Raw genomic sequence first — 18,001 nt, 5'->3', positions numbered from 1 at the left:
CAGAGGAGGAGGGACAGGGGTGTGCACAGAAGAGGAGGGACAGGGGTGTGCACAGAGGAGGAGGGACAGGGGTGTGCACAGAGGTGAGGGGACAGGGGTGTGCACAGAGGAGGAGGGACAGGGGTGTGCACAGAGGAGGAGGGACAGGGGTGTGCACAGAGGTGAGGGGACAGGGGTGTGCACAGAGGAGGAGGGACAGGGGTGTGCACAGAGGAGGAGGGACAGGGGTGTGCACAGAGGAGGAGGGACAGGAGTGTGCACAGAGGAGGAGGGACGGGTGTGCACAGAGGAGGAGGGACAGGGGTGTGCACTGAGGAAAAGCGGAGACGGCTTTGCACAGAGGAGGAGCTGGGACAGGAGGACCAGGTGTTTTCTGAGGCAGGTTGTCACCTGCGTGCGGACTGTGTCATTAGTGGAGTCTCATGGAGAAGGGGTGAGACTCGTCTCCTAGCACAGACTCCTGGGCAGCGGCGGGCGGAGACGGGAGTAGATGGGGCGGAATCGGAGCCTGCGCTAAGACACAGCCAGGAGCTTAAGGAGGGTCCAAGCAGTCTTGGGCTGACACTCAAGGTTTGTACTCAAGAGGTGGCAAATGAGCAACTTCTTTTCCCCCGGACATTTCTTCGCCTGATTTTATTCGAGATGTTCCTGTGCCTAATTCTTCCTCCCTTCCTCTAGCTCAGTGCTCTGAGGGGAGGCGCCTGGGCCCTGGCTGGGACTTGCCTTCACATCAGGGATCACAGAAGGTTCCGGTGGCTCCACGCAGAGCCAGGCCTCGTGGTGAGAGGAGGCGGTGTGGGAACCAGGCGTCCGTGGGGTGCCCGCTCCACAGAGACTGCCCCGAGCTCCTGGTTGCCGCTGGACTCTTGCCTGCCGTTGATCAGAACGCCTTGAGAAACAGTTCCAAGTTTCAGCCATTTGATCGGAGATGCACGGATTCATTATTTATGTATTTCCTCAAAGCCATGAGTGGAGCAAAAGGACAGAGAAAATACTCGGACGTTGCCACACGCCTTCTAAAGGCAGAGGCTGACAAATTGATTTTGTCTCCGGCAGTTTCCTTGCGGATGCGGTGACGCTCCGCCCGCCCCGGCCGGCGGCCCTGCAGTGCGGCCAGCTGTCCGCAGCCACGGGCCTGCAGGTCACACCCCACACGGCCTCCGGGGCACCGGCTGCCGCAGCCCTGCGTGCAGAGCGGGCTCCCGAGGCAGGCGGGCCAGCATGTGTGTGCATGGGTTGAAAGAGAGCATTCTGAGTGATTTGGGAAATAAATCCGCTTTTCATATACATCTTCAGATTTTCATCTTATTTTTAAGCTTCGTAGCAAATAAGAGTGGCATTCAAAAGAGATTAGCGTCTTCCTGCTTCCAGAAAATGTGAACGGCAGAACCCGCCCCGGCTCCCGCTCTGCTCGCTGGTCCTTAGCGAAGTGACTGCAATCATAAAGCAGAGAGGAGGCTGGGGTGCGGGGTCACGGGCCAGCGAGGCGGAGCCAGGCCTTCCCTCAGCCCGCACGCACCCGCACCCCGGGAAGGAGCTTTGCTCTGAGTTCTTGGCTGGAGCCCAGGGAGAGGTGACCCTCGCCCTTGGTCGGCCGTGGTTTAGGAGGAAGGGTGGTGGTGTTTTTACGGCGAGGCAGCGCGAAGGGCTTGTTAAAATCAATGCCTCACACCAGGCGAAGTGAAGCGGCTGGGGGTGCCTCCTTCCACGTGACCCCTCCCGCTCCCTCTCTCCTGCCTGGAAACAGCCCTGTGTGTCTCCTTTCCCGGCAGCCCTGCTGTGAGACCTGCGCTCCGGACGGAGGCCATGTCATTGGTGGAGGAAGTCACTGCGATTTCAGGCTCATAAGAGATCAAGCCCTGCCTTGCCGGCCGCTCAGTGGTTAGAGTATCGCCCCATGTACCGAAGGGTCACAGGTTCGCTTCCCAGTCAGGGCACCTACCCAGGTCGCTGGTTCCAGCCCAGGTGGGTCACGGCACGTGTATGAGGCAACTGACTGATGTTTCTCTCTGTCTTCCGTCCTCTCTCTGGAGTCAATGAAAAGCACGTCCTTGGGTAAGGATAAAGCAGACAAATGCAAGCAGCAGCCCTTCCTCCGTCTCGGGGGTGCTGAGGGTCCTGTTCACACTCGCCCTCCCCCTCCCCTTCATCCCCCCGCCCCCGCCCGTCTCTCTGCTCTCTGATGAGAGCTGGGGCTGAATCTGTACCGAGGCCTGATGACGACTGGACACTGTGTGCCGAGAGGATGCTGACGGTAGGCTTGCAGGGACGAGCGCTGAGCAAGTGACTTCCCACCCGCGGTCGCGATGGACTGGCTCCTTGTTTCCGTGTGACGTGCGGTGGCTGCTCCGGTGGGCAGATGGGCCTCTTCTCCGGGAGCCAGGGCCACATGCTGGGCATCGGCTTCCCCGCGGCCTCCCTGGAGAAGCGCGATGCCGGGTGTGTGCCCTGCGCTGGGGTGCGCTGGGCGGCGCTGGGCAGACAGGAGGCAGCACAGGGTGGCGTGTGCCTGCTCTGAGGTTCGCAGCCTCCCTGGCGGACTCGGGGAGTCGTGAGGAGGGCTCCTGCCTGTTCCAAGAACTCTGACTGACAGTTTTGTCACATTCGAGGATACCTGGCCGTCCGTCCATATTGTCATAAATCGCCTCGGACTGACTCACTGGGCCCAGTAGTGAGCGTTCAGGTCTCAGGCTCGAGGCGGTCTCGGGTCCCCGCTGTGTTGTTCGACAGGGACTGTGGGGTGTGGGGTCCCTCGGGGCGCCCCTGGCAGCGGAGGAGGGTGGTGGTCAGGTCCCGCTCCCCGCCCTCCCTCCTGGCTTGTTCCCCAGGAGGATCCGGCCGGAGGGCGGAGGGCCGGGCAGGGGTTTGCTTTAACGGAGGGTTTGGAGTTGGCAGGACCTCCATTGTCTGCCTCTCGGGGTCACGGGGACACAAACGGATAAACACGCCTGAAGCCCGAGTCAGCCGGTTGCTTCCTGAACTGAGGCCGCGGAGCGGGCCTGACCCTGTGCAGCAGGCTGGCTGCAGACCGGCCGGTGCTGGGCCGGGGCTGGTGGCCAGGCCGGCGGTCCCCGAGGGAGCTCCCGGGGACCCCTTTTCTCCATGGAAGCTGTCCCTGCTCTACCGCCCCCAGACTCTGTGACTTCAAAAGCTTAAGCTTAAAAAGAAAAAAGCATTGTGTTTGTGTTGAGCAAATTTCAGCCTAGACACACAGTGTTAGAAATGAGCAAAGACAATTCTACCTATAAGCTGTCCATGTTTAGAAAGCCCAGAGGCCTAGATGGTGCTCAGTGGTTAGAGCATCGGCCCGTGGACTGAAGGGTCACGGGTTTGATTCCGGTCAAGGGCACGTATCTCGGTTGCAGGCTCCGTCCTGGCCCAGTTGGGGTGAGTGTGGGAGGCAACCAATCCATGTGTCTCTCTCCCCTGGATGTTTCTCTTTCTGTGTCTCTCCCTGCCCTTCCACTCTTTCTAAGAAACCAATCAATGGAAAAATGCCTTTGGGGGAGAATTAACAAAAAAAATAAAAATAAAAAAAATCCAGCAGATCCCTTTAAAATGAGTTATAACCAGGCATTGAAATTCATTTGATTTTCTAACCGTGCGCTCCCACGGTGTGTGTGAAGTGAGGTGAGCGGTGGGCCGCGCCGCTCCCTTCCTCCTCCTCCTCTCTTGCCCACAGGCCTTTGCTTCCCGCACGGCTGAGCCTGAGCGTGCTGAGGTCGCCTGCCTGCCATGGGCATGTGTGTGCGGTTGAGTATTTTTCCCAGCACACGGCACCCGGCAGGGAAGGGGGCCGCACGCCCGCCTTTGGGTCCCCATTTCTGGCTGTCACTTGCTGTGCCTGGAGCTGTGGGTCTTGGGGTGCCCACCCGCCGAGGGCTGCGGACAGTCCGAGCCCTGGACTCCTTGTGCAAGTGGGGTCCAGGCTCCTGGTACCTCAGTGCTGCCATCAGGCTGTGGGGACTTTAGGCGCAGTCTTCTGGGACTGGGACCTGGGCAGGGGAGGGACTGGGACCTGGGCAGGGACAGGGGAGGGACTGGGACCTGGGCAGGGACAGGGGAGGGACTGGGACCTGGGCAGGGACAGGGGAGGGACTGGGACCTGGGCAGGGGAGGGACTGGGACCTGGGCAGGGACAGGGGAGGGACTGAGACCTGGGCAGGGGAGGGACTGGGACCTGGGCAGGGGAGGGACTGAGACCTGGGCAGGGGAGGGACTGGGACCTGGGCAGGGACAGGGGAGGGACTGGGACCTGGGCAGGGCCTGGCCAGGTTGCGCTTCCATTTCTCCCCTAAACGGAGGTCCGGCTGATGGGCCTGAGTCTCTGCTTCACCTCTCGTCCCTGTCACCTTGGCAATCCCAGAGGCTATGTGTTCGCCTCCCAGGCTGCACCTGGCGGGGTGGGCCCTCCCTGGTGTGGGGCGGGGACAGAAAGGTGCGGCCCCAGAGCTCCCCGGATGTGTGGTGTCTGCCTGTCCTAAGGCGGAGCTCGCGCGGCCTCCCACCACCGCGTGGCCCCTGTGCCTCTGTGCGCCATCCCCTCCTCCTCCTCCTCCTTGCGCAGAGGCCTTTGCTGGCACAAGGCCTGAGGTCGCCTGCGTGCGGAGGACTGTGTGTGGTGGAGTATTTCCCCAGGTGTCTGCATGGACTCGGCCTCTCTGCTTGGGAAACAGCGGTGTTTACGGAGCAGGTCGCCGGTCGCCAGGCCAGGGCTGCGTCTGGGCAGTATCGTGTTCACTGTGAACCCTGGGGCGCAGGAGGGATCGTCCCCGCACCCTTAGACAGAGGGAAAGCAGGCGCGGAGCCGTCGGGAGACGTGCCAGCCAGCACGGGTGAGAGCGAGGACTCCGAACCACCTTCCCGTAGACTCAGCCCCTCCGGAAGCCAGAGACCCCCCACAGCCCTCGCACGGCGCCTTAAGGTGTGCGGTCTTCAGGGGAGTCTCTGAGACAGAGGCCGTTGGCTCTGAGGGCCCCAGGCGTGTGTCCCCCTCTCACCCACCTGCTCCACCCGCTTTGGCCTCAGATGGGGGTGCGGCTGCATGCCGTGTCCGCGTGGGGGTGTGGCTCAGCCGTAGTTTCCCCCTGAGCTTCGGAGAACCTGCACTCTGGGTTCAGGCACAGCAACCACGTGTTGGGTTAGTGATGAAGCACGCCTGCCAACTCCGAGGAGACACGGAAGCCAGAGCGCTGCGGGCAGCATGTGCCCTCTGGGGGTGAGTCACGCCTGTGAGCGGGCGGGGTGGCTCCCAGGTCCTTCACGCCACATCCCAACGCACGCCTGGCACCTTGTAAGATGGATGGGGGACTGCACACTGAGCCTTTGAAAGTAGGAATAGAACCTTAAGTTGACTTGCCTCCCCATCATTGCTGACAGTAAAAATATTAAATCCTGCCCAAACACATACACACACAGACACACGTACATATATGTACACATGGATGTACACACATGCATACACATGCACACACAGGGCTTATTCACCAGCTCGTGAGCCTTGCGGTGTAGATCCCTGCTCCAAACGTTGACTGCGGGAGTGTCATGCGAGCCGGGCGCACTGTGTGTAGGAGCACACGTGCGCACACGGCTGTGACTGTAAGGTTTCCGCCGTTCATGCAACGTTGGCAGTTACAGAAGCTCCAGCTTGAAGTCGGTCAAGAAAGCAGCATGTTCCTGTGTCAGGGCCGTGCGCTGCTCGGTGACTCTTGGCCTATTTCTGCCGTGTTCTAGCAGGATCTTCAGATCCTATTGGCTCCTCCTGTCTGTCTGCTTATTAGATTAGAGCGTGCCTAGGAGAGGGTCTGACAGAGCTGCCCGTCCAACATGGGCAAGTGGGGTTTGCAGTCACGCAGGTGCTTCCCGTGAAGAGCGGAGAGCTGGGCAGGGGCTGGCTGTGTCATAGACATTGGGATAGTAGTGCCTCTCTCATAAGGTTCTGAGGGTGAAGTGAGATTTGAAAAGATACAGCATACACTTAGAAGTATTTCTGGTCTACCTTTGCTATTAGTTCTTCAAGTTCAAAGGAAGTGGGTGATGGTCGCTTTTAGAAAGTAACGTATCAGAACTTACACTCGCTCTTCCGAAGGGCAGTGACTGGGTGGGTTCGCTGCAGTGATGGGTCTGACTGCCGGGTTCCCCTCCGTTCACGGCTCCTTCACACTTGCATGCCATCCCCTGCGAGTGAGAGCTGCTGTCCCTGGTGTTAAACCGATAGAGTCACATGTAGATCAAACTAACGGAGGTTTATGGGCCCTTGTTAATTGTTAATTTACAAATGCAGATTCTTAGTAAGCAAAAAGTGTTCCTGACCCTGACCCTGACCCTGACCTGACCCTGACCTGTGCACATCTGATGGTGGTGGAGAACTCGACGACCTTCCGGACTTCCCCGTCAGGCTCCCGGAGGCCAGGGAGGGAAACGTGCCTGGTTCCCGCACATGACGGCCTGTTTTGTGAAGACTGAGGCACCTTCTCTGTCATGCAGACTTACGTTTCCAATCATGCGCTTTCTGTTATGTATTTCACTTTTGCTTTTTAAACAACTGTTTCCCTAACCGACAATTGGGGACATAACAACCAGTATTATTTCAACCCGCTTTGAGGAGGGTGGTAGTTGCCCCCCGGGCGAGGGTGCCTCCCAGGTCCTGGGTGGGGAGGGGGGACACTGGCCTGCGGTGGCCTGGAGCCCGGGCGGGGTTCCTGGGTGAGCATCTTCTGGGTCTTCTGTTCAGAGCCCGAGGCTCCATCACCCCCATCAGCTAAGAGTTAAAGCTGTTCGGCCCTGGCTGGTTTGGCTCAGTGGATGGAGCGTCGGCCTGCAGACTCAAGGGTACCAGGTTTGATTCAGGAAGGGGCATGTGCCTTGGTTGTGGGCGCATCCTCAGGGGGGTGTGCAGGGGCAGCTGATCGATGTTTCTAACTCTCTATCCCTCTGCCTTCCTCTCTGTAGGAAAATCAATAAAATATATTTAAAAAGAGTTAAAGCTGTTTGCACTTGAACTGACATGAAACATGAGTAGCAGGTAAATTGAAAGAGGGTGAAGGATTTTGGCTGACTTCTAATTTACAAATTAACTCCTTATTAAATGCTGGTTTTTTAACAAAGCGGGTAACACTTCTTCCTTAATGGCTTGTTGCTCTCAAGGTTCTATTTTCAGGAGGCCGTGTACAGGGTGCAACTATTTTCTATTTTCTTGTTTTTTATAAAAAGGTATTGATTGGTTTTAGAGAGGGGGAGAAGGGGAGAGAGAAACATAGACTTGTTCCACTTATTCATGTGCCATTGGTTGCTTCTTGTATGTGTCCTGACCAGGGATCGAACCCAAAACCTTGGTGTGCTGGGATGGCGCTCTGACCACCTGAGAGCTTAGAAAGATGGAGATTGCCAAGAGGTGGTCTGTGTTCCTGGGGCCTTGGCTTTATCCTTGTCCTCCCTCTCAGATCGCCCGCTCCCTGCCCAACTGCACGGCTCTGCCCATTGCCCCCCTCCCCCCGCCCCGTCTGCAGGGCGGCCCGCCCTCTCCTCACCTACATCCGATAGTCTGCTTCCTTGTCTGCCTCTCTCCTAGACCTGAGAGGGCGGTATTTTCCCCCGGAGATGGTATCTAGTAACTAGTTGTTGAATGAAAGGAGAAGCGTGTGTGACTAAAGGAATCAGAGAATAGTGACTGAAAACCACATCTTCATGCTCATCTCAGGAATTTCCTAGAACGGAAGTCCCGGAACTGAATTCCTGGAACGTGGAGCGGCGTCGGAGGGGCATTTCCCTCATTGCTTCCCTGAGGGGTGGCGCCCAGTTCTCTCCAAAGGAGCACGTGGAAGTTTCCGCTCACCTCGCCCTCCTCGGCACCGTCCAAGTGGAGAGCATGTGTGCCCGCTCTGGGGCCGGAAACAGTGGCCTCCTGGCTTGACTGCAGCGTGGCTGCTATGAAGACGCGAGCCCTGGGGGGGACGGCCGCCGCTGGGGCCTGCGCACCCCGGGGCGCTCAGCCCGCCCTCTGTGTGCGGCTCGGTCTCGGGTGGTCCCAGCATCGCCTGCCACCTTGGTGCCGACAGCCTGCTGTCCAGGTCCAGCACCTGAGCTCGCCTCTCCACAGAGACCCCGGGCCCGGCCGGTGCGCGCCGGTTCCCACAAACAACCGCGTGGAAGCACGTGCTCCGTGGAATCGGAGACGCCCATCGCCAGGAGATGCCCATCGCCAGGAGACGCCCATCGCCAGGAGACGCCCATCGCCAGGAGACGCCCATCGCCAGGAGACGCCCATCGCCAGGAGACGCCCATCGCCAGGAGACGCCCATCGCCAGGAGACACCCATCGCCAGCAGACGCCCATCGCCTTGGCAGGCTCGCAGGGACGGGTCGCTTGCCTTCGCTCCAGCCTCTGCATGTGTGATGTTTATAACATACGTGGTCACGCGGGGTCACCGGCAGACTGTGCGGCGAGCATGCGGGCTGTGCGTGGTGCTGGTCGAGGCCGAGCTGCCTGGTCCTGCGGGAGCTCCGCACGAGACCTGTCCGTGGGGTTGAGGGCTGCACGTGTGCGCGTGGGCATGTTTGACGTGCGCATATCATCGCTCGTTCGGGGACGTAGCCAGACTGGAACTTGAGCCACCCGGGAGTTAATGATCCCCTTTCACTGACTGCTTAGATGACCTGGGAGCTCACGGGACTGCTTAGCCATAGCTTCTTTCCCTGCGAAGCAGGACTCACAGGGACCCATCTCAGACTCGTTTTGTGATAGTCACGCAGAAACGCCTGGTCCCCCACGCTGTGGGCCCCTGCCGGACACACAGACGCGCCCCACAACCTCGGCTCTGGCGTGGACACGGCGGTGAGCTGCTCAGCACATGTTCGTTGAAGATGCTGCTGTTTGTGTCCCCGCCATGGTCCTTGTTCCGCAGCGGCCTGACCCGTGTGCGGGCCGGTGGGCAACGGCCCCACGGGGTGGTCTGTCCCTGCGCTGCGTCAGGACTGGGAAGCAGGGGATACGGATGCACTTACCCGGAGAGAAACGAGGGTGCACCTCGGCAGAAGAAGCAAGGGGGCTGGGCCGGCCACAGCAGGCTTCTCCGAACACGTGGCCTGTGACCGGCTTCTAAAGATGGGCGGGAGCCGTCTGTTGAACTATGAGGAGGGTTGAGCTCCAGGCCCCTGGACTAGGCACAGTGGGTGGGAGGGGAGGGCAGGTGGGGGGACCGTGCTGGAGCTCAGGGGCCTGCAGGGGAGGGAGTGCGGCAAGTGCAGGCGGGGCAGGCTGGCTTGTCAGGCTCCCTGGCTGGGCTCTGGCTGGGCCCCGGCAGCAGAGAAAGCCCTGGGTGCCCAGGGTGCAGGGACGGGGTTTCCCTGCAGATGGAGAAAGGGGCGCAGTGAATCAGGCGGGTGTGGGTGAGCCCCGTGTCTGCTCCTGTGGGACCCCGGGCGGGGCTGGCTAAGGCCCTGGCACTGACACTGAAGAGAAGAGGGACATTCAGGATGTGAAATCCACAAGTATTTGCTGAAAGACTCACCCACAAATGCTTTCGGGCCCTGTGGTTCATTGATCCATTCACAAGCAGCCCTGCTGGCCGTGCACGGAGCCGGGCTGGGCCCCCCTGAGTCCGGCCTCGGCCCCGCGTCACAGCTGAGTGACAGTGACAGTCCCTGAGGCCAGGAGCCTTCGTAGACGAGCTCAGAGGAAACCTCAGCGGACCGAGCTGGCCTCGGACAGCGAGTGGAAGGCATTGTGGGAAGTGACGCGCACACAGCGTGGAGCACTTGGTTGCGCGTTTGTTTGAAAGCCGCTGGGAAAGCTCTGGAGGCCGCGTTGGGGGGGTGTTCGTGGCGGTGGCTACGTGTGAGGTGTACTGTGTACGGATTCACCACGTTACCAGCACGGAGAAGCCTGGGAAGGAGCCGGGTGGGGGGGGACATGGACAGTAAGGATATGACTGTAAGTTTTTATCTCCGGGTGAGACTGGAAGAGGGGGACCCCCATGGTGCGGGGTGTTGCTGACTTCCATGGAGGGAGACAGGAGGCCTTGGGGACCGCGTCTCTGGATTGCAGGGTCCGCAGCCGCGGGAAGTGAATGGAGAGGCGGAGACGGTGCTTGTGCGCTGGACTTACCGAGCCGCCGGCAGACAGGGCAGTAAGAAGCGGCCGAGACCGGCCGCAGGAGGGTGAGCCGGGGGGCGCGTGGACGGAGGGACAGGGCCGGCGCCAGGCCCGGCGGCAGAGCGAGGCGATGGCACGCAGGTGCCGCCTCCGGCTGAGCGGGAATTAGACTGGGGAGGCGGTGTTGGCAGAGAAAATAAAAACACAAAACAAGCAACAGCACAGCTGCCCCCTCAGGAGGAGGAGGGGGGAGCCCTGGTGTCCATGGCTGGTGGGTGGAGTGGCTTTCCGAGCATGGACACGAGCTGCTGGCGGGAGAGCGGCCGGGCCAGGAAGCCCTGCCCTGCGCTACGCCCGCCTCACGTGGGCGCCCTCAGATGCACCACCATCCTCCCGCACGCAGTCCATCTGCGCCGCCTTCTCCTGGGAGCGGAGGCCCTGGTGGTTGTGCGGGAAGGAGCACAGGGTGGGTCAGCACACCCGTTGGGGGCTCCCAGGCCCAGACCTTAACTTCACTCTGACGCTGGGTGTCCTCACTGCAGAGGGACGGGTCCCTGTCTGCGTCCCGGGAGGCTGCCGTCTCCGCCGCAGCGTGGCCTTTAGTACAAGGAGCAGCAGCAGCTGCGTCCCAGGACTGACCCCGGCTGCGCGGGAGCAACGTGGGGTGGGTGCTGTCAGGGGAACGCCAGGACACGTGCTCAGGAGGCCATTTCCGAAGGTGAGCAGTCATTTTCCAGGAAAATAGGGTTTCCTCTGTCGACAGAGAAGCCGGGACAGAGCTGGGCAAACACGGGTCGGGGGCGCCGGCTGCCTCCCCATGACAGGTGCGGGCGGGGCTCCTGTGTGTGTGTGTGTGTGTGTAGGGCCAGGTCTTGGGGCCCTGGGCTGGGTAAGGCACTGCTGTCCGGCCCCCGGGTCACAGCCGTGGCCCCAGGTGAGGCTGTGACCTGTGGCTCAGGCCTGCGTCCTGCTTTGGCTCTGACCGCGGCCTTGGCGTCTGGGTGCGGGTCCCAGGCAGCCACGGTCCTGTCCTCTATTACCGCCGCGCTGTGGGGCCACTTGGAGGGCGACCGCCTTCCTCTGACCGTCCAGGGCCGTTGGCTCTTCTCCGACCTGTGACGTGCGCTCTGGAACCTCGTGGGCATTTCCAAAACGCCAGTGCCAGGTGCTCCTCACATCGCTCCAGCATCCGGGTCGGAGCAGGCAGGTCCCGTGTCCAAATCCCTTCGTGCTCCCAGGGGGTCAGTCCCGAGCACCTGGAAGCATCTCAAGTTGCCCTGGAGCCTCGGCCGTTTCTGAGGTAGAACCGGGTGCACCCAGCAGCCTCTGCAGGGCTTCGGGCAGGGGGGCCCTCGGGACTTCACGCTTCGCTCAGCGGCAGCCACTGAGGTCGTCCCAGCACTGACGTGGTGAGGTGCCCGGCTCGCAGGACCTGACACATCCCTGGCGATGGGTGTGCCCCGGGCATCCTTCACAGGTGCCAGCTCAAATTTCAGGTCCTAGTCCTGGGGCCCAGGTGGCCGGGGGTCAGGTGAATGGGACAGGACAGCGGACCGTGGGCATCAGGCCCTCATCTGCTCTGGGGACGGTTGGACACTGTAATGCCGGAGGAGGAACAGTCTCCAGGGGTCAGGGGTGACCGGGCCCTTTCTGGACCTTGTTCCCTAGTGTGCTTAGCACTTGGCCTGCTCGTGCAGGGTTGGGGCGCATGTAACCTGGTGTGGCTTTGGGACGGAAGAACAGCTAGCTGCTGCCTGCTGCAGGTGCGCCCCCGTCAGCTCTTCCGCACGAAGGTGCTCAGTGCCTCTGGGATTCAGGGCCGTCTGCTGGGGCCGGGGAAGGTCACCTTCAAGGAGCGCCAGCACGCGTCGGCCGCTGTGACTGCCTGCGGCGCAGGGGAGGCACCCGCTTTGTGTCGGTTCTCCACGGACCGGAGGCCTTTCTGAGGGTGCAGGGCGGGCTGCCACCAGCCGTTCCTGCAGCTGCTGGTAGGTGTGCAGAGCTCCCTGCTCATCACGGCCCCAGCCAGCGGGCCGTCGCCAGCCACAAACCGTTCCATCCATCTCCGTCCAAGGGCCGCCGGCTGTGGAGCCTGCTCCTGGGCTACAGCGCAGCACCTGGTGGCCCTGGGGTTCGCGTGCTGAAGGGCTCCATTGTAGGCGGGTGAGCGTTGACTTTCAGGATAACCACAGCACCTGCCCCGCCCACGATTCCTTGGAGAGAAAACCACGCCCAGCCCTCTCTCTGGAAGACACTGGGAATCTAGATTAGCATCTTCCTAACCTTGAATGAATGTCAGTCCCCAGCAGGGCGGGTGGGGCGGCAGCTCCGAGGCCCTGGGGCTCCTCTGCCTGCCTGAGCAACCCAAGGACTTGAAGGAGGGACCCTAAGCACAGGGACAGGTTAACTAGGTGGGGAGATCCCCAGAGCGATGGGTGCTGAGCTACGGGCTTGTGCTCATGTGCAGAAATCCGGCTGTTTGAAATGGGAGTGAGAAGTTCAAGTGTAGGAGTTGAACATGTTTCGTTTCACTCTGGTGGCTTAAGACCAGCTGGTTGTGTGTACTGCATCTGCTCTTGGCCTGAGGCGGGGACAGTTCACTCCTCTCTGTGTGGGTCCTTCGATGGTCTCACGTTTCTGATATTCAACACACACACACATAAAATACTTCACGGGGAAACATCTTACCAAGTGAAAAAACGTTTAGCTAACAATAAAGATAACTCATCCAGCTTAGTGTTTTAGGATTGGGTGTATGAGATCTCTACATCCAGCGGAATTGTTATTTAATGTTCTTTTCTTCACACACGGGAGCAGGACGAATGAAACTTGACCTGACCTTGGATTACTTGAACAGATGGGGGCGATCCGCGGCCTCCGGGCTGTCCCATCTGTGACGTGGAGATGAAGGGCGTTGTCGTCAGTGACCTCGAACACCCGCCAGGCGCAGCCCTGGCTCCTCCTCCTTGTACTCAGAGGAGCTCCTGCCCCGGGCCGAGCGGAGCCCACAAGCCCGCGGCTGGGGCTGGGAAGAGACACTGAGTGGCCGTCCCTCCACGTCCCTCCCTCATCACAGACCTCCCGCAGGCGCTCACCCCCGGGGGTCCTGTTCCCCACGCTCCAAGCCATGTCCATTCCGCGGGCTTTTCCTGTAAAGTTGACCCTGTCCGAGGTCAACCCACCGGGAGTCTGTATGCGCACCGAAGTTAGAGGGCATCGCGTACAGAGGGGCTCGTAGGTGTCGGCAGTGTTGGTGACGCGATGATGAGGGGTCCGATGGCGACGAGGACTGTGATGCTGGTGACGCTTCGTGCCGGGCTGTCTTATTCTCACTCAGTCGTGCCCATTGGCTTGCAGACCAACATTCCCTGTATTCTCTCCTTGTCCCCACCACACCCTCCCCTCTGTCTCCCACACTCACCCCTGCCCGGGGTCCGCTCACCCCCATCTCACAGCCTCGCTTTGGGAAGAGTCCCGGCACTCACATCTCGCAGCCTCTGTATTTTTCTCACTTGATTCCTGCGTTCAAGAAGCTCCTCTGTCTGGGTCTCTGGCTCAGCCTGTCCTGGCTCCTCCCTCCTCCCTCAGGCTCCTTCTCTCTCCGTCTTGTGAGTATCAAGAACCTTGGATAATGACCCTCCTCTTCACTATGGAGTTTCTTCCTGGGAGAAAACAGCTGTGTGCCTTATGGAGTTTTATTTGCTATTAAATTATTAATGGGAGGCATCTGATTTGAAGATGCCAATTGACAGTTCCTAGTATTTGTAAGCACTCAGCAATGGGTTTATAGGGAATCTTCTATAATAAATGGCTAATATGCAAATTGTCCCCTCGGGAGTTTGACAGACCGGGAGTTCGACCACTCACTATGACTTATGCTGACCACCAGGGGGTGGCACGGAATGAAGGAAGGCCCCGCTGGGCCCTGATCGCTAGCCAGACCGAGGGACCCTACCTGTGCATGAATTTTGTGCACTGGGCCTCCAGTTTTAAATATCTGAATCAGAAAAAAGTATTTCACCGGGAAAACCTCTTAGAATTCTTAAAATGCTCACAAGAACTTATAATTGATTCAACCATTCTAATTAGGAATGTCATGTTCGTAGAGACCATTTGTGTAATTTACTCGATTGGCGTGTGGAGTGGTGCTGTCCCGCAGAATGTAAGCATCTCTCTGTGCAAGACGAGGCCGAGCAAACCCCTGCTATTCCTGTGGGTCCAGGGGCTCAGGGCCCGCCTCTCATCAGAGCTTCCTCCCGCGGAGCCCTGCCCAGCAAGCAGGTGCCTTCCACCGAGCTGAGCCCAGGAGCCTCGCTGCAGTTCCACTCCCTTTCATTTGTCTAAACCGATGGGACCCTGGGAGGTGGACGCTCAGTCTCTGGGGAAGCAATCATGAGGTTGCGCAGTCTAAGCTTCTGTCCGTGTCCCGGCAGGTTTGCTTTCAGTGACCTCAGCCCTTCCTGTGTGTCACTTCTGCTCCAGTTTCACGGGTGATCCGGGCACCCTGGCCTGAGATCCTACGTTCTCACCTGCCACCCTCTCCAACGCGGTTTCGCCATGGCTGCTTTCCTATTCCTCGTGACAACGTGGATGCCCACCACGGTCCTGTGAACACATGTCCCTGCAAATCAGTCCATTCATTATAGATCATATTACACTACATTCATCATGCTCTATCCCAGAACACAATGTGCCTGGGTTTACACATGACTGCAGTGCGTTCTGTTCTGTCTCGGGGTTCAAGTCTCTCTTAGTCACCTTGGGCTTTTCCACCAGAAACACGGCAGAATTCAAGGCATTTGCTCACGCTCATGTTTCAGCCTGAGCTTTACCCCTTCTTTTTATTTCCGTACTCTGTGGGGCTGCAAGGCACGTTCTCCTTGTCAAGGGTCAGAGATTCTGAGGGACCATGGTGAAGACCTTGATGATGAGAATGAGGACGTGATGATGCTGGTGAGAATGAGGACGTGATGATGCTGGTGAGAATGAGGACGTGATGCTGGTGAGAATGAGGATGTGATGATGCTGGTGAGAATGATGACGTGATGCTGGTGAGAACGAGGATGTGATGATGCTGGTGAGACTGAGGATGTGATGATGCTGGTGAGAATGAGGACGTGATGATGCTGGTGAGACTGAGGACGTGATGATGCTGGTGAGAATGAGGACGTGATGCTGGTGAGACTGAGGATGTGATGATGCTGGTGAGAATGAGGACGTGATGCTGGTGAGACTGAGGATGTGATGATGCTGGTGAGAATGAGGACGTGATGCTGGTGAGACTGAGGATGTGATGATGCTGGTGAGAATGAGGACGTGATGCTGGTGAGACTGAGGACGTGATGATGCTGGTGAGAATGAGGACATGATGCTGGTGAGAATGAGGATGTGATGATGCTGGTGAGAATGAGGACGTGATGCTGGTGAGACTGAGGACGTGATGATGCTGGTGAGAATGAGGATGTGATGATGCTGGTGAGAATGATGACGTGATGCTGGTGAGAACGAGGATGTGATGATGCTGGTGAGACTGAGGATGTGATGATGCTGGTGAGAATGAGGACGTGATGATGCTGGTGAGACTGAGGATGTGATGATGCTGGTGAGAATGAGGACGTGATGCTGGTGAGACTGAGGACGTGATGATGCTGGTGAGAATGAGGACGTGATGCTGGTGAGACTGAGGACGTGATGATGCTGGTGAGAATGAGGACGTGATGATGCTGGTGAGACTGAGGACGTGATGATGCTGGTGAGAATGAGGACGTGATGATGCTGGTGAGAATGAGGACGTGATGATGCTGGTGAGAATGAGGACGTGATGATGCTGGTGAGACTGAGGATGTGATGATGCTGGTGAGAATGAGGACGTGATGCTGGTGAGAATGAGGACGTGATGATGCTGGTGAGAATGAGGACGTGATGATGCTGGTGAGAATGAGGATGTGATGATGCTGGTGAGAATGAGGTGATGCTGGTGAGAATGAGGATGTGATGCTGGTGAGAATGAGGATGTGATGCTGGTGAGAATGAGGATGTGATGATGCTGGTAAGAATGAGGACGTGATGATGCTGGTGAGAATGAGGATGTGATGATGCTGGTGAGAATGAGGACGTGATGCTGGTGAGAATGATGATGATGCTCAAATATGACAACCTTGATGATGACAGTGACCATGAAACTACTCGTGTGGCACCAGCAGTGTACACACACACACACACACACACACACACACAGAGTTCAGAGTTTACTGTATGCCCTTCAATTTCCATGGGAGCTCTGTGAAGTAGGTATTGCTTCTATTCCATCGATGGACAAATGAGAGCTTAAGTGGCCCGTGGATCACAGACCAAGTGCTCCAATCCAGACCCTAATGCAACATGGAGACACAAAGTTTACATATTTATACTTATTTTTCTGTTATCTGGCTGCCCCTCTTACCACTTCACCTTTTTAAAATCCTCACCCAAGGATATGTTTATTGATTTTAGAGAGAGGGATAGATAGATAGATAGATAGATATATAGATCAATAGATAGATATAAAGATAGATAGGTAGATAGAGATGGAGAGATAAACCTCGATATGAGACAGAATGAAACCTGGACCCTGACTGGGAATCAAACCCGTAACCTTTCGGGATTCCAGACAGTGCTCCAACCAACAGCCACCGGCCAGGACACGGCTTCACTTTTAAGTAAGTTTTTTTTGTGTGTGTGTCTGGGACTCTCAATTCTGAGGTCTTTTCCGATTCAGCCATTGTATCTGCGGACACTGTGCCTACAGGGTCGTACTAACACTTTCATCAGGAACGGTGAGCATCGCTCTTCCAGAACTCTGCCCTGACTGATGATGCCTCGCGCAGAAATAATGTTCTTTCTGGATTTCTCTTGTAAGCGCTTCACCCACACATTTTTATTTTAGTCACAGTCAGATCTAGAGAAGTTCCTGTATTTTCTTCCATAATCCAGGTTATGGGAGGACATGTGAAGTACATCAAGTGTCAGGCATCATCAGTGTTCTTCCTTGGAAAACTGGCATTCTAATGGGCCGTAAGTAGCTCAGGTTTCTCGTATTTTCTCTTCTCTGTCCGTTTTTAAATCCACAATTTACTACTTATTTCTTCTCTCTGGTCTGATAGTCTTGGTACACTCCCCCATGGGAGAGTGTGCTTTTCCTCATTGGTTTTACGTTAAGCTCTCTTGGGATTTAAACTGTCCTAAGTACAAGTCCAGGATGCCTTGTTTCCTTGTGTTCACACAGATACTAAACGCCAGGGGCTGCGCCAGGTCCCGGGTGGATGGAGGTGAGCAAGGACCATGTGCCCCTGGTCATCTTTCCATAGCTGCTTGGTGTCTGGACTTGTTTGGGTTCTGATTCAAGTAAGCCAGCTCTTTGTGGATGCTCTGGGGGATGGCAATCAATTCTGCAAAAAGAACCATGTTTGATGGACGTTAGAGGAGAGACCAGCAATGCCGGAGGCACAGAATAGAGTGTCGCTTGCTCAGGGTTTAGGGAACATTTGGGAGGAGATGACAGTTGGCCCCATATCAGGGACACGATAGGAGGTTCCTCTGATGTTTTTTGTGCCAAAGACTTTTAGCAGCTTCGGCCCGACAGCTGCTCACTGCTCACTGCGGCGCTTCTCCGACGCTCCATGTGCTTACACACAGACGTGTAGTAGGTGACTCCAAGTATCCAGGGAGAGGCTGTTACTGTTTTTGTGAACTATACACGAACTCTCAATCAATGCTCTTCTTTTGCTTCCAATTTCCGTAGCTCGCTCTGTGGTTTGCAGGGGAACACGATGCCTAGGCCCGTTCTCCGAGTCCCGCCGGTCGCCAGGCCTCCCTCCTCCTGGTGTTTACGGAAGTGGTCTGACCCGTTTCGGAGGAAGTTCCAACAGGA

At 57.7% G+C, this 18,001-nt stretch overlaps 1 protein-coding gene across 1 annotated transcript in view; it reads left to right on the top strand.

Annotated features, from left to right (window-relative positions):
- MMP16 (matrix metallopeptidase 16) overlaps positions 1-18,001 on the top strand; it is a 164,135-nt gene that overhangs the window by 17,961 nt on the left and 128,173 nt on the right. The window lies entirely within an intron of this gene.

This window comes from Eptesicus fuscus, chromosome 19 (assembly GCF_027574615.1).
Source record: "Eptesicus fuscus isolate TK198812 chromosome 19, DD_ASM_mEF_20220401, whole genome shotgun sequence".
Taxonomy (NCBI): Eukaryota; Metazoa; Chordata; class Mammalia; order Chiroptera; family Vespertilionidae; genus Eptesicus; species Eptesicus fuscus.
The sequence above is the reverse complement of the archived record's forward strand: the minus strand, read 5'-3'. Positions and strand labels throughout refer to the sequence as shown.